The sequence below is a fragment of the Chionomys nivalis genome, chromosome 2, assembly GCF_950005125.1.
Source record: "Chionomys nivalis chromosome 2, mChiNiv1.1, whole genome shotgun sequence".
Classification (NCBI taxonomy): Eukaryota; Metazoa; Chordata; class Mammalia; order Rodentia; family Cricetidae; genus Chionomys; species Chionomys nivalis.
This window is the reverse complement of record NC_080087.1, coordinates 54,407,111-54,424,277: the sequence shown is the minus strand read 5'-3', so window position 1 is coordinate 54,424,277 and position 17,167 is coordinate 54,407,111. Positions and strand designations below refer to the sequence as shown.

The 17,167-nt window shown below is 45.4% G+C and overlaps 1 protein-coding gene across 1 annotated transcript in view; it reads right to left on the bottom strand.

Annotated features, from left to right (window-relative positions):
• The window catches only part of Fyn (FYN proto-oncogene, Src family tyrosine kinase), a 197,593-nt gene that overhangs the window by 163,245 nt on the left and 17,181 nt on the right, over nt 1–17,167 (bottom strand). The window contains exon 2 of the mRNA XM_057794755.1: nt 9,898–9,937. The gene's annotated coding sequence lies outside the window, so the exon portion shown is untranslated. The remainder of the gene's footprint in view (nt 1–9,897; nt 9,938–17,167) is intronic.

Below are 17,167 nucleotides of genomic sequence, written 5' to 3'. Positions count from 1 at the left end.
CACACTGTCAAGTGTGACGAGTCAGGAGACAGGCTGACAGGAAAAGAAGCAGAAATCTGCCGTGAGCTGTGTCAAACCTGAACCGAACGAATGGGTGTTTGTGGGTTGAACAAGGGTAAGGACAATCACCTAAAACCTTACGAAAACAGGTGCGAGGTCCTCACTGAATTGGGTTTTACCTTCCGGAGACAAAGTGAGAAAAAGTTACATTTCCTACAGGTAACAAATCCCTTTTCCTGACAACACATTTGGCTCTGCTGGGTTTGAAATGATTGTTTCTCAAGCTTTTTACTTCCTGACTCTGATACAGTAAGATCTACAAACACAGGCACCTAATTATATTTTTACCTTGGCCACTATAAAAACAGAGTAATGAGAAGTCACTACACTAGCTAGTAGCCAATATTAATTAGATACAGGAACTATAGTAAAATATTCTGGGTTTTTGTTCTAGTGGTTGATGGGCTCTGACATTTGACCCGTGAGGCCTCCTGGACTAACAGCTCATAGTGGGCCACCACCGCCACTGCCAAGTCGCCTGCCATACCCTAGGGCTATTCAAATCTTTTCCCATCATCAAATTTGCTTTCACTTGTTCTTCCTTAAGCAACACTTGAATGCACATCCAGCTCTTTCCTAAAGGGGAAAATGTGCTTCTCCCATCTGATAACAGCCTAATCGGCAAGATGGAAGTTAATTAATTTTCAGATTATTCTCTCGCCAGTCTAGAAGGTCTACTTTTCATAATATTCCTCTAAAGATGAACAAAATCAGCCCCAGACAAAGGTTCTGTTTGCTTGTTTTTAATTAATGCAACACTGAATCTTGACAGGGAGCAACCGAAGAAAAGCAGGCAGAAAGGAAGACTCTCTCTGCCTGCTATACAGATCTACCATCAAAGCTGGAAGTCAGTCAACCCCTGGGCAAGGCTCTGCCCAATGACAGGGGAAGGGGGGCCATCGCTGGCCCCGCTCCCACCTGGGGCTCCCTTACTGGCAGTTCAAACTCCGTCTTTGGACACTCAGCACAGCCTCTGTGGTCACCGGACAGCATTGCACGGTGTCAGTGCTGAGGTCAGGCCTTACTTGGGGCCCTACCTACGCAGTCTTTCCACTGCTTCGACCACCGCAAGCGCAACTCTGAGGCCTCCTCAACTGTTTCAACTCTTATTCGGAGGACGATGCAGATGGGCAAACCGTCGATCCATCCCTGTTAACGACTGCACACACAGATCCTCACTTCTTCCCTTCCACTTTACATTCTGACTACATTCAATACCGAGTGCACACTGCACAAGACACCCTCCCAGAAGCAGCCATATTCACCTGGTAGGTGACTCCAGACTACACAGACCATAAGGGCAGGTCTTAAGGAGAGCTGAGGGCTTCGAAGAAATACTGGGAGATGGGGGTGATATTTGGTAAAGCAGGAAGACCTACCTGTCTTTGACCTCCAGGACCCACATGAAAATGCCAGATGTGTTAGTACTCTTGCAATCCCAGCACTGGGGAGGCAGAGACAAAGGCTCCTGGGGCTTCCTGGTCATTCAATCTGGCCTAAGGGGCAAACTTCAGATCAGTGAGACTTTATCTTAAAGGAGGTGGACAGGATTTCTGAGGATGATGTCCGAAGCTGTTGAGCTGTTGGCTGGCCCTCCATGTGTTTCTCTCCCTCACTCTCTCCTTGCTACATCTGAGCAGAGAATTCCAGCTCCTCCTTTAAAAAAACAAACCCTCACCACCTCTCCTGGCTGGTTTTATGTCAGCTAGAGAGGGTGAGCTTCAACTGAGAAAATGCCTCTATGAGATCAGGCTGTAGGCAAGCTTGCAAGGCATTTTCTTAATTAGTGATTGATAGGGAAAGACCCAGCCAATGTGGTGGGGCCATCCCTGGGCTGGTGGTCCTGGGTTCTATAAGAAAGCAGGCTGAGCAAACCACAAGGAGCAAGCCAGTAAGCAGTGCCACTCCATGGCCTTTGTCTCAGTCCCTGCCTCCAAGTTTCTGCCCTTTTTGAGTTCCTATCCTGACTTCCTTCAATGATGAACAGGGCTGTGGAGGTCTAAGCCCAATAAGCCATTTCCTCCCCAAGTTGCTTAGATCATGGTGTTTGGTCACAGTAACAGAAACTGTAATTAAGATGCCACCTACCTAACACTTGAATACGTGACAGGAAATAGGCTCCGAATTTAACACCATGACCCCAATGAAGGACCTCTCAGCACAGTGGCTAACCGAGAACCCTACCAAGTCTCCCTTCCCTTATCAGAGACACAAGACAGGGTATTGTCAAATAACTATTAGGTGCTATATCACAGGCATAGTAACCCTGGGTATCAGCAAAGGGGCAGTCACTCAGAGGCCTATCTAAGCATGATGGGAAATCCGGCCAACTGATGATTCAGCTTGGTGGACTGAAGAGAGACTAAATGATGACACCCAGGGCACCAGCATCCCAGGAGAGCAACATCTTAGGACAGCATTTTGCACATTGTTCCTCAGTCAACATTTTCATCAAGTTGTCCTTCAAGAACTCATGAATAATAAATACACAGCTGAAAAGAAGGGGGGTAGTAAACTAGAAAAAAGAACAGAGATTTCAAAATGTTTCAGGAAGTTAAAATAATAGCCAAAACTGATCCAAAAGATTCACACAAGCCCATGTGTTTAAAGAGCTAAATCTGCTTTTAACTTTAACAGTTTTCCTGCCTCGCACCCTGCAATCCGCTCGGCTAGACAACTCACCGTGTTCACCAGCTCTGCCAGCCACTCCCTCCCAGGATGTGAGAGGATATGGGCCAAGGACACTCAGAATGGCATCAATTGTGTGGCCGTGACATCAGACTGAGGCTTCCAAGCTCCTACCTTGGCCTTCTTTATTCAGTGGGTGGCTATACACTCTATGCATTGGCTTCATGCCTCCTGCCTCCTCTTGGCCCCATGATATACTCAGCCAGAGAATTCTGCGGCCAAGCATCTGTCTAGATAACACCTACTGAAGAGGCTCCCTCATGGCAAGCTTTACCACATTATTTGAACTGCCTCCTGTTCACTACCTGCTAGGACCATCCTCTGATTATGGCCCAACCCACTAACTGATTTCTTCTCTGGATTCTAAGCTGACCCCATCTGGCCACTGACCGGGAACCAGAATTTCTAACAGCAAGAAGAAAGGAATGCTGAAGAAGGATTGTCTTCCACTAGCAGGGCAAACTGGAGGTGCTACCTAGTGGTTAGTTAAGCAAGCATTCAGCTTGGCTCCCACTGGTCTAACATTTGCAGAAAGATGCAGGCGAGGAGATGGCAGAAGAACACACAAAGACAAAGGCAGAAACGACGCGGACAGGCCACAGCCAAAGGACACTGGACGCTACCAGAAGACGAATGGAGGTGGCATGAGCCTGCTGACAACCTTGATATTGGACTTCTGGTCTCTAAAACCATGAGAGAATAAATATGTTGTTCCAAGCTACCACATTTGCAGCAATTTGTAACAGCATTCACAACAAACAAAAAAGGTTTACTGCTTAAATAAAAATTGGCTGTGGGTCAAAAATGAGCACCAACGACCTTCTTTTAGGCACAATACTGACTTTGAATGCATGTTATGGCGAGGGCATAATCAGCCTCACAAACGCAGTCTAAGGGCATGACAATGGCATCTTTTAACCACCCCTCATATGAATTTTATTAATAATCATACCTTCACGTGCAATTTCTGCAGACAGTAAGTCTGTGCAAGGCAGACAACCAAATATGCCAGCTTCTACCATGTAGTCCTGGCTGCAGCAGAACAAATAATACGGTGATTCACAGCTCCTGGGGAAGGTATCCATGTTAAATTAAAAAAAAAAAAAAATCGAACCGAGCAGGTGAGGGCTTGTGACTCTCTGCTGTAACAAGGACAATATTTCTCTATTCTACATCTCACTCCATCTTCTGGAATGATGACTGATACTGAGGTGGGGAGATTAATAAAATAATCCCTCAGCAGCAGGAAGAGACGAGCACCCTGCAGGCTTCCTGTACCTACTTACCGCCCGCAGCAAGCTATCCCCCAAGTCACCTTTGTGCTGTTCCAGGGGACCACCAAACAGGACCGGGTCAGCTTTAAATGGGAAGTTTAGGGATTTCTCAGTGTTCCTAATTTAAAATATATATATCATTACTATTTTTATTACCACAAATAAGGGAGAAAATTCCTTTAAATTTAGTGAGGAGAAGATCAAAGATGAGCATAGCATTGCCAGTTAAATTGTGCAGCTGTCTTCTGCTCAGCTTCAGGGCATCCAGCAGAGGGAAAGAGAAGAGTGACCAGGGCTACGTAGAGCCTTGGGGTCTGGCCACTTCCTAGGTGACAGTCCTTGGGCAAATCACTTCTCTTCTGTTGAGCTTCATTTTCCTCAAAGGCAAAAACGGCATAACCAGGTATAACAACATTGGCCCATGCCAGAGGCTGACCCACTGGTGTGTGTAAATGAATGGATAAAACGTTCCTATCAGGGCTGACAACTGATCTCAAATTGCTCCTCTTTCCTTGAATTATAATGGGAACATTTGATTTGCAGCTCTTCTCTTCCGATTATCATCAATATCTGCCTGGGTTTATAATGTCTAGAAAGAGGGCCTGTTTATTATCTTGGAAAGTTTGTGCTGGCGGAGGGTATGTCTTTTCTTCTTAGACAGTAGCACTTTTACAAAGAGATTTATGGAAGAGAAAGTTGGTCGGCTATTAGGAGTGATGCATATAACTACTATGTTTGGCCCAGGACTAAAAAGAACTGTCTTTGCGTCTAAAACAGTACTCTATGCATGCTCCTTCATTCAAAACTTAGTCTCCTGGGGCTGGAGAGGTGGCTCAGAGGTTAAGAGCATTGCCTGCTCTTCCAAAGGTCCTGAGTTCAATTCCCAGCAACCACATGGTGGCTTACAACCATCTGTAATGGGGTCTGGTGCCCTCTTCTGGCCTGCAGGCAGACACACAGACAGAATATTGTATACATAATACATAAATAAATACATAAATAAATATTTTAAAAAAAAAAAAACTTAGTCTCCTTCTGCCCCCAACTCAAAGCCATTCTTCTTCCCTGAGCCCAGCAGGCAGGAGGGTGGGCTGTGTGAAATGCGACCTTCAGTAGCACACTGGGGTGGGATCTGTCCACAGCCCTACTGCGAGCAGAACGGGTCAACCCACCTGTGAGCGTGGGGTCAGAAGCAGGGAGAATGTAAGCAAGCCTGGCATCCTATAGTTCCCTGGGTCAGGTAGCCCTAAACACGTGCGTCAGAGAGCTAACGGACACGGTACACCCACACACGGGACCTTTCCTCTCCAAGCCCCACCAAGGGGCAGGCAGGACAAGCATGGGGTTGCTTCACTTCTGAAGAAGTGATAGCTTCTTCAAAAGGCTGGGGACTATGCTGGAGTTCCTCTTCCCTCTCCCACCTCCCTAAAGCAACCACTGCACACAGGGGCCTGGTACCCATTGGCACTGGAGGCTGACTTGTTAGCCTAAAACTAGCATTTGAAACCTCTGGATGGTCCACAGGAGCCCTGCTTAGTGTCAGAGCGCAAGAAATCCATTGCTCAAACCGAAGCAAGCCATGTTGACCTTTCACCCCTGGACCAGCTGTACAGCAATCACACATGCATGGCTTCAAACTAGCATGACTCCAGGTGCAGCCTCCACTTTCAAAAACTTAACTATTTGGAACTAGATTATTTCTTTTCCCACAGGACTAGTAGTTCCACTATAAAAACCCAGGCTTTGGTGGGGGGTTGTTTTGTTTTGTTTGTTTGTTTGTTTGTTTCATTTCCCTTGGGAGTTAAAATTAAAGCAAAAAAATATTGAAAAACAGAGCAGCCCTGGATGTGCAGATGAATGTGTTTCACCAGGATCAAGGGAAGCAACTCTCCAGGGGAACTTTCCTACGTACTTCGCTTTTGAAGGGCACTCTTGTTTTGGAAGGCCACGGTGCCTGTCAGGCAGCCGTCCTTGTGGTCTTGAGTGCAGCTTTCCAGCTGCGGTGAATGGCTGGAAGGACAGCACAGACTTCATGACCTTCCTAAGATACCAAAGTGGCAGGGGTAACACTGTCATAGAAGGTCATCCAGGGTACAAGGAACTCAACCTGCTACCTGGAAAGCAGCTATGATTGAACTAGGTGTTATTTTAATTAAATCCATTTAAATCAGGTTTTAAGTTACTAAATAGAATGAAATGATTTAATCAGCTTTTTATACAAAAGTGAGTTTTTCTTTCAAAATTCAGGGGCATGTAACTTCATTTTCAGAAGACACACTTTGTATACTTAAAGCAGTAAACGTACACAGTCCACTCAGGAGAGTATTCCCGGATGGCCAGAAGAACCAGCGCAAACAACAAAACTACTTTGATATTTTCAATTTGCTCTTGAGACTTCTTTTATTTCCAGATCTGCTCTGATTCCCCGGATTACATTATTCTTGAGAATTATCTATTCATTTGTCTGCTTGACACTGCGTTCTTCTGGAGAGAAAGCCAAAGAATCGTTATCTTTCTCCATACAATGCTATTAGCAAGCATGACTTCACAAACAAAGTCCTGTCTCTAGGGTGTAAGACAGGACTGCTCTCAGTACTTCACCACACACCAAAAGGGCTCCACTGGCTCTTGCTACTCTTTCATTTGGCCGTCATTCATTCATCTGTGCCTGCAGCTTACATTTTTGAAGGGTTTACTATGGCCTAGGCATCAAGCTTAGCACAGATCATGATTCTGGCCTCACAAAGCCTACCGTTGAACAAGGAGCACAGCTCCCACGGTAACTACATAGCTGCAAAGGCAGGTTTGAGGACACCCATAGCGATCTGCCATAAACTTGGGTAGGGGTGTCATGGAATACCTCTTTGGAAAATGACACTGCTTCCTTACATCTTACTCAAAAAATGTTCTAGAAGAAGGCACATAAATGCATTGACTTAAACCCTATATCCATTCCAAGGTAAAGTGCACTATGGGAAAAAGGTGGTTCTAAATTCCTGATATAATCACAGCACCTGACCAGCTCACAGTGGGGGCCATGTCCCTCCCCATGGGTATGCACTATAGGTCAGTAAACCATGCACAGTGCACACTATTAATCAGCTCGTGCCATCAAGTCATTCTGATATTGATTTATGTGTGTGCTTCAGCATTGAAAATAAACTTCACTTCCCATACAGAGTTCTGTTCTTCACAAAATATCCACAACTAGAAAAACCCAAAACATCCATTTGACAAACACTATGATGTCAGTGGCTTTTCTCTGCTCGCATGGTTATCAGGAATCATTTCTATATACAATGGAGGAGTCCCTGTACCAGACTGACTCTGGCATGCATAAACATCAGCAACAGGAAGAGCCAGTACACCGCGCTCAATCGCCCTGCCCTCTCACAGTGATTGGAAAAGATTCTGAATTAAGGTTTTTTTTTTTTTTTTTTTTTTTTTTTTTTTTTGCAAAGGGTGAACTTACTTAAGGCATTATGTGATTTTCAAGTCATTAGGTGCCTGACTGAGGGTGCAGGCAGAGCCTTTTAGAGACAGCTAGAATTCATTTTAGCACTCACTCTGCACCCGATTCTGCAATCCCCACTGTATGGAAAGTCCACAGGAAAGTTAGTCAGGTCGTGTACTTGCAGGGACAGTCAGCAAAGCCTGGCCTTCCAGGAGCTGCTTTTCCCTACTGGACTTTACCGAGAATTCTGTAGTCCCGTGAACAAAAGCCCATTTCCCATTTTGGTACAATACCTACATAAAAACGTTAAAAATACATATGGTTTGTGTTTCTAAATTCAAAACATGAATAATTTTACTAAGTTATGAAAAAGGAACAACTCTTGTTTTGTGGGGTAGGGTGAGGGAGAGAAAGAAAGAGAGAGTAAGCAAGCACGAGTGAGTGCCGTGCGTGCGTACATACGTACGTACATCTCACCGTGTAAGACTGTTTAGCCCAGAACGCAGAGATCCACCTGCTTCTGCCCCTGCCTCTGCGTGCTAGGATTAAAGATATACAACACTGTGTCCAGATGGGACCACTTCAGTGCTGGGGAGAAATGGCATCACAAGAGCAACAATTAGCCTAAGGTCTTACCGAAAGTTAAAGACCTGAGACAAAGTTAACGCCTTCACCCTGCACTTGACCCCACACACCAAGCCCTGCCTTCTGCCTGGGATAAGGGACCTGGAGAAACTTCCTGTAGTTACTACCCACGGGGTCAAGTCATGTCTGATTCACTCTACTAAGCTGAGAGAGCAGGGAAAGCTCACAGCTTGGGCAATACCACACGTCTCCTGGGCAACCCCTGAGGTGTCTTTGGGCACCCAGAGGTGCCAGACTGCTGGGAGCTTGGCCTGACTGCTGAAGGTGACAGCACACTGACCTTCCATAGGGAGAGTCTTTTCAGCTCCTGTCCTCAGACCCCAGTGCACAGATTTTCAAAGACTTCCTCTGCCTAATCTCCACTAGAGCCCTTAATTCCCTAGGACCTTCATATGTGTGTGAGCTGAAAAGCTCATGAATGAAGTAGACCATGGAAGTAAATTCTGCAGCGGCCAAAGGCCTGCATAAGACAGAGGGTCAAGACTGCTCCAGATCAATGCTTCAATGATTGCTCTAGATAGATCAGTGGATCTCAACCTTCCTCATTCTGCGATCCTTTAAGCAGTTCCTCATGTTGTAATGACTCCCAACCATAAAATTATGTAACTTTGCTACTGTTATGAATCGTAATGTAGACACCTGATATGCTACCCCAAAGGAGTCGAGACCCAACAGATTGAGAACCACTGCTCTAGCTCGATGCTTCTTAACTTCAAATTCCAAGGGGCTCTAGGTCAGGGAGAACGTCCCTATACTGATATGCAAAAGGAGAACTAACTCTAGATCACTTCTGATGATGACGATGCAGTGGCAGCCCGAGGAGCCACGAAGGTGAAGAATGGACTGAGAACTGATGGAAATTACACTCCAGGCCATGTGGCTGAGCAGAAATGGACGCCCCAAGAGTAGCCAGTATGACTTACATCCGTTCAAGAGAGAAGAGAGTCCAGAAAAGACACAGCCACGTTTGTAGAAAGACTGAAGGTGTGGTTGATCACACAGCCCACCAACTGCTTTGTGGATAGCTCGCCCTTTCCAGGTTTCCAGAAGTGATCCAGTGTAGCCCCACGACACAGTGATGCAATTGCTGAAGTGGGTCTCTGTCAGATGCTTTTCTGGCTCACCTGAGTTCAGTATATCTAACACCCAGGGGGCACACACACACAAAAGTTAACTGAGTGAAAGAATGACCTATTACACAGTGGCCACAATTCAAAGGCACAACTAGGGCATAGTAAGCATTAACCATGTGCACGTAGAGAAAAAGGTGACAAGGAAAGGACTAACGGTATGGGGGGGGGGGCGGGCTTAACTAGCCTGAAGACAGCACTGCCCATCCTGGAAAGGCTGGATCCACAGCTGGACCACAGCTGTTCCATTGTACTTAGGGTAAGGAGACCTAACTTAGAGCTAAAACGTTTGTTTTTATCATTATCCAAACTGACGTGAACTAGGGTTTTCTTTATATTTTGTGTTCCAATTTTATCTCCAAGTCGACTTCTATCTTAAAAACCTATAGATAAAAACCTATGGATAAGTGAGGCACGCCTGTAATCCCAGCACTTGGAGGTAAAGACAGGAGAATCGTGAGTTCAAGGTCATCCTCAGGTGAGTTTGAGGCAAGCATGGAGTACCTGAGATCATCTCAAAATGAATACATACATACATATAAAACAAAACAATCCCCCATGATTCAATTGCAATTATAGGATTCCACGGAGAAATGCTTTCTAATTCACGAGACATTACCCTTCAGCACAGAACTTGCCAACTTACTTTTTCCACATCTAGATCAGCATCCTGTTCTTTCCAAACACTGTAAGAAAAAAAGAAAGATGAACATTAAAACAGAACCGAACACTTTCTATATGTGAATCACCATGAGACACCACCATGCAGTACCCACTCGTGGAGGACAAATGGCCCACAAATTGTCTTCATTGACATAGCTGCTACAGTTACAGACACATGCCTGCAACTGCCAAGGTCTGCCACCAAAGGAAGCTAGCATAAGATCTTAATTTCTAGGGACAGGAAGGTTAAAGGGCAGGAATCATGAATGTACCACCAAATGCTTGAGCATACACTCACCCCTTCTCCGGGCCTCTACAAGTCTATGCTGGGGTACATGGGGAATAAATATTTCAGCTCAGTAAGATGGCTCACACCTGCCATTGAAACACTCAGGAGGCTGAACCCCTGATCAGCCTGGGTCAAAGGCAAGTCTGGCTACAGAGTGAGACCCTAATTCAAAGGAAAAGAAAAACCAAAACAAATCTCTCTCCAAGCCTCAGCCCAAATTTGCCTCAATTCTCCAATCAAACCAGGCTGTCTTTTCTTTTCCTTCTCAAGATAAAGTCTCACTCTCTTACACAACAGAGTAAGCTGGCATGGAACTCCAGATCCTCCTCCTCAGCCCACCAAGCACTGAGCTGCAGGCATGGCCATAAAACCTGCTCCAAGACAGCTCGTTGCAATGGCCTGCTTCCCACAATCCAGAGCTTCCTTCTGCAGGTCCGCTAATGCAGCCTCTACTACCAGCCTGTGGCATGCTAGGCCCAAGATGCCCTCGGGACCTGGGGCCAGCACCCCTGACAAGTATAGGTGCTGATTCTGACTGTGCCCATGCCCACTTCACATTCCCCTTTGAAGTTTGAAGGGTGAGACAGGAGACCTCCAGCTTGTGTGTAACTGCCTACAGCCTGTCAGTATCAGGGAACACAGCTTGTTACTTGCCTTTAGCTGTCTGAATAAAAGTTCTGTTTTAGTAAAATACCCTAAAAGAACAATAAAAATGGTTGAGGGATTTATGCAGAACGTGTGAATTCTGAGTTGAGGATTCTGAAGTGGGAAGGAGCAGAAACTGTTTTTTTCTGTTTTAGCTGTGGCTCTTACACGTTTACAGTATGGATTTTTACCATCTTTCTTCCTGGCCCATGGTTTAAAACACCCCCATAGTAAATTTCATTCCCATCCAAAGCATCCTCTTTCCACATGTACAAAACTGAATTTTTGTACTGCCTGAAAAGGTGCAGAGTTAACAGGAGCATCACTGTTTCGTTAATCAAAGATGACTCAAAATGAGGGGTTGAGGAGGTGGTGGCCACAGGGAAAAGAATTAGAAACTCATGTACTGTCCTCTGAAGGTGGGCACTGGAATCATGAACTCAGTGCAGACACGCAGGAGACCCACCATGGAGGCCCACCTGTATGGCTCCTGAGTCATGCTGTCCTGCCCAAACCCTGAAGGTGCCACAGTCTATGACCCTCTGAAGGCTAACCCATTGGGGATCAATACCACTGAACTATGTGACACTGTGACTCTCTGCCTGGGGAACTTTAACTTGGCTCCTGATAACCAGAGAAGGGTAATTCAGGGCCACAAGGACGTCTGACTGAAGGTAACATTTACATGAGACACTGGCTTCCTCTGGAACACTTCCACAGAGGTTAGGCCAGTTGGTCTGACTTAAAGGTCATGGCGGAGAGTTTTCTATTTTCAAGGGAATGATTCCATCCTCTGATATAGCGCATTTCAAGCATCCTCACCCTTTTCTGGCATAGGAAGGAAATTTAATACTTTCTCTCCCCACACATACCGCAAAATTGCACAACACCGGATGCCCAATCCCTAACAGACTGTGAAGCAGTGCACCTTCCCTGCACAACACTCCAGCAACTGGTACCAAGGGGAAAACTGAAAGCCCATTTGGAGCTGGAGCTTCTGGCTCACTACGGCACAGTCTCATCCTCATATACTATTTATGTGTGTGTGTGTGTGTGTATGTATATGTATATATATATATCACCATCCAATTTATTTTTCAGGCTTTATTAAACAGATGGAGTTAACTAACATAGAGTCTATGAATTTACAGCCATAAACTCAAAGGGGGATGCCACAGTGTTGACTTCATCAAGACAGCTTGGCATAGTTTTAGGCACCAGAAGATACCTTGTTTCAAAGATAACATGGATGGATAAAACAAATGCAGATTTACATGATAGTCCCATCTAGAAAGAAGAGCAGCATCTGCCTCTAAAACCACATACTATTTTTCTTCAAAGTTATAATTTTAAAAGTTAGGATATAGAAAGTAGCTGTTTAGGTAAAATGGAAGCATTTTAATTAAAAATTACCAGCTTTTCTAAGATCATTAAAAAACTGACCAACTATTCTGATTTAACTGTATCCAAGTCTGACTGTAGGAAATTCAAGTTTTAGGTTTCCAGGCTTAAGGTAAGAAAAATCTCCCCAACTCCCTGTGTGTGCATGTAGGTAGATATGTAGATACAGATGTGCATATGTAGATGAAGATATGCATATGTAGACAGAGATGTGCATATGTAGGTAGAGATATGCATATGTAGATGAAGATATGCATATGTAGGTAGAGATGTGCATATGTAGATGAAGATATGCATTGTAGATAAAGGTATGCATATGAAGGTAGAGATATGCATATGTAGATGAAGATATGCATATGTAGACAGAGATGTGCATATGTAGGTAGAGATATGCATATGTAGATGAAGATATGCATATGTAGGTAGAGATGTGCACATGCAGGTAGAGATGTGCACATGTAGGTAGAGATCAGCACATGTAGGTAGAGATGTGTGTATGTAGGTAGAGATGTGCGTATGTAGACAGAGATATGCACATGTAGGCAGAGATGTGCACATGTAGACAGAGATGTGCACATGTAGGTAGAGATGTGTGTATGTAGGTAGAGATGGGCACATGTAGGTAGAGATGTGTGTATGTAGGTAGAGATGTGCACATGTAGGTAGAGATGTGCGTATGTAGGTAGAGATGTGCACATGTAGGTAGAGATGTGCACATGTAGGTAGAGATGTGCGTATGTAGACAGAGATGTGCGTATGTAGGTAGAGATGTGCACATGTAGGTAGAGATGGGCGTATATAGACAGAGATGTGCGTATGTAGATAGAGATGTGCGTATGTAATGGCTTTGTGGGAGCCCAGGTAGTTTGGATGCTCACCTTAATAGACCTGGATAGAGGTGGGTGGTCCTTGGACCTCCCACAGGGCAGGGAAACCTGATTGCTCTTTGGGCTAAGGAGGGAGGAAGACTTGATTGGGGGAGGGGGGGAAAATGGGAGGTGGTGGTGGGGAAGAGGCAGAAATCTTTAATAATTTAATTAATTAATTAATAAAAAAAAAGATTCTGTCTCAAAAAAAAAAAGTGGAACGTGATAAAAGATGCCCAACATCCTCCTCTGACCTCTTCATGCTCATCACTGAATCACTGAAATTCACTCAACTACTACCATAAACATATCTTATATGTGACGGGGATTTAAGGGTCATGAGAATTGAAACATTATTTAGGTTATTTTAAAATGGGAGATCAAGAGGAAAAGGAAGTGTGCTTTTTCTGTCATAGTGTCTTCTTCATTCCACTCTCAACCTTTTTCACTACTTGCAAAAGGTTTAAAATATTCATTGACCTGCCAAAGCCATCTACACATTACTGGACACACAGTCAAGTCTGAATAGCTTCCTTCTGCTCCAGCGATCACAGTCCTATCCAGTCACAAGTAAAGTGGGACCTCAGAGCTGTACATGGTGTGATGTCAGTGGCCACGGGGAATAAAATAGCCATTTGATAGCAACTTCCCTATCGAGCCTGTCAGCGGGGACAAGTGTTCCTTCAGTTATTCTTAGAGTCCAAAGCACAAAACAAGGCCAGGCAGGGCCAGACTCTGCTGTGATCCCACAGAAAGCTGAGGCACAGACAGAACACACACAAGCTCTTCAATGCTCTCCAGTGTGGGGCGGCCCTGGCTCACGGCTGGGGGACCAGGAACAGGCCCACTCTCACAGTGGGCTCCCCAAGGCCTGTGCAGCTGCAGACAGACACACAGTGTCTGGAATCATCCACGTCCGTGCCCTTGTTTGCCCGTGTGCCCATCAGCTGGATTGAGCCCCAGAGACAAGTCCCAGCTCAGACAAGGTCCTGTATAACAGGGTTTTCCTCAGCACCCCACTTCCCTAGGAAAAATGACTTTCCTCTAACCATTCTGGCCCCAGGCTAGCTCCTTCTCCTAGGCTGTGCTAGATACACAGACCTAACAAGGTTCAACCTCATGCCAACTGCTGCCTCTTCTCCTGACTTCCTCACCCCGTCCAGGCACAGTGAATGACTAAGTGTGCACCTAAACGGTGACCCGGGGCAGTGACAAGTTGGAGCATAATGATATGGCACAGTGGCATCAAGGGGAAAGCCTAGACTGTCATGGAGGCAAAGGTAGCCAGGGAATGCCTTGAGTCTCTCATGCTTGGAATAAGACAAAGGGTTCAGCCAATGCTGTGTGTGCTCACATATTCCTTGCTTATATAAATAATATTTACTATGCCTCCTAAAAAGGTGATATATACCCACTGAAAACTTTGGGGAATACAGAAGTTGGGGGCTGGGGAAGTGGCTTAGTTGCTGAAGCTTTATGAGCACAAAGACGGGAGTTTAACCCCCCAGAACCCACACTGAAGAAATAGTTGGGTATGGCCGCCATACCTGCAATCCCACAGCTGGCTAGACAGAGGAAGATAACACCTGCGGCTCACTATCCAAGCAACCTTGTCTCTTTGGAGAGTACCAAGCCATAGAAAATAGGGTGCTCAGCATTTCTGCGAGGACACCTAAGGCCACAGGCACACGCGTGCGTGCACGCGCACACGAAACCTGTGTTATGCTGGAGATTTTTCTTTCCAGCCAGTTTTTCTATGCACATGGAAATACGACATTTACTGCTAACACCTGCACCCTGCACACCACAATGGGGAACACACGTTTTCCCACCAAGGGAACCAGTAGGAATAGTATACCAAATAAGAACAATGTACTCCATCAACTGCAGAGTGAATTTCCATTAGGAAAACGCAAACTGTGGTCTACACCACCTAATGATGCCTCTCTCATCACTGACCTACTGAGTACACTCTACAAGAGAAAAGTTTGGTCCATGGTCAGGGAAAAAGCCGTTGACCGGCAAACAAAGTTCTATCCCTAGCCCGGCTATCTGTGTGCTCTGTGATTGAGCGCGTGGTGCAGCAAGGGTCACACGCTAAAACCCACAGGGCCAGGCAGGTATAAATATTCAAAGCAGGTGAGATGAGACTGGCAGGAGCTTCCCAAGGGGTCAGTCATACACGGCCGTGCCCGGGGAGACAGCTGTCATTAAACAGTTCTTAAAATCTTAATGTTCATGTAAAACTGCCCTATTATGATTCTATGTGTTAAAAATGTAATGCCTACATCACAAGGACCGTTGTCTGGGCTTCCCTTTCTGTTGGATAGGAATTTGAGTGGCACCTGCTCATCCATGGAGATTTATTAAGAGCATAAAGGAGGCTTGTACAGTCTTATGTCAAAATAACCGAAGTACACTCACGGGCATGGAGCGGAGTGCCACAATCCCCCATACTTGCTTAAAATCCAGGATCAACATACACAGGGCCGGACGTTTGGTGGAAACATTTGAAAGTAGGCACGTGTACACTGGCTTCTAAATGTAAGATCCCCAGAGGATAAGTGTGGCCAACTGGTGATTTGGGATCAGCATGGAGAGCACAAGCCTGTCCGGAAGGCTCTGCTAACAAATGCAGGAGGGAGGCAGGTAGTGCAGCAACCAGTTCAAGAGGAAGTGCAGAAACGCGAACAGAAAGAAGAGCTAGAAGCCAGGGGAGAGAGGCGAAGGGAGCATGGCAGGTGCATGTTTTAAATAGCGGCCACATTAAAGCAGGCAGACATGAAAACCCAAGACTGACCAAAGAACGGTGTCAACAAAACACCAGATGATATTGGGTGCAGCAAAAACTGCATTGGCATATTAGTAAGTCAAGAGCTAGTTACAAAGGTTTCACACACACACACACACACACACACACACGGATCTTTACTACAACACACACTGCCCTACATTTTACACTGTGCCAGTTCTGTATCTGTCCCTTTTAGCCTACTTCTATCACAGTCTGTCTTCACTAAAATACATTAGTTACTATGGAAACGATGTCATAGTGTGTAAAACCATTTACTGTCCTTGGAAAAGCATTCATGATAAAACTGAACGCTGGCATGCTTTAAAAAGAGAAGCAACAGAAAACAGTCGTTCAAAAGCAGTCTCAATATTGCAGCTTCAAAGAATCCTCTCCCCCAGTGTCCGATGCCCCCAGCGGCTTTCACATGCCACACCCCCATGGCCCAGAGGAGCACCCTGCCAACTTATATAGGGCACGAATGCTTAACACAGGCTCTCATCTATGGTTGCGGCAAACAATCCGCTCCCTTTAGCTCACACTTGCTTTCAAGAGGTGGAGAAGGGCTGAGGATGGCAGGAGCGGATGGAGGCATCGCCTTAGCGGGGTCCAGGTACAGCCTGCTCTCTTAACCATCTTCAGAGACGGAACTAGCACTAGAAATGTAGAGATGGGGCCTGAATTTCCTTACCATTGTAGCTACAAAGTACGGAAACGGCCTTCAACTTTTTCTTCTAATTTCAAGTCAAGCGAACCACATTAGAACAATGTCCAGGAACCAAGCATGGTGGTGCACACTGTAAACCCAGCCCTTCGGGAGCCAAGGAAGGAGGCTCTTGAGTTCTGGGCCAACCTGGGGTACATAATGAGACCCTGTCTCAAAAAATTTTTTTCTACTCTTTAGTTCAGTTTTTGCTAGGTTTTCTTTTTCTCAAGAGAAGTTAGAGATCTCAGATTTTGTATAAAATTGTTCTATTTAAAAGCATGAGTCTAAGTTGGGCGGCGGTGGTACATGTCTTTAATCCCAGCACTCGGGAGGCAGAATTCTGTGAGTTTGAGACCAGCCTTGTCTACAAGAGCTAGTTCCAGGACAGACTCCAAAGCTACAGAGAAACCCTGTCTCGAAAAAACAAAAAACAACAAACCAAACAAACAAAAAGCTAAGTCTATATTTTTAAAATGTGCTGTGGACAACTTAGTTCGATGCCTCTGGATATAGATAAACACATATGGGAACACACACACGCACAAACTTAGCAAG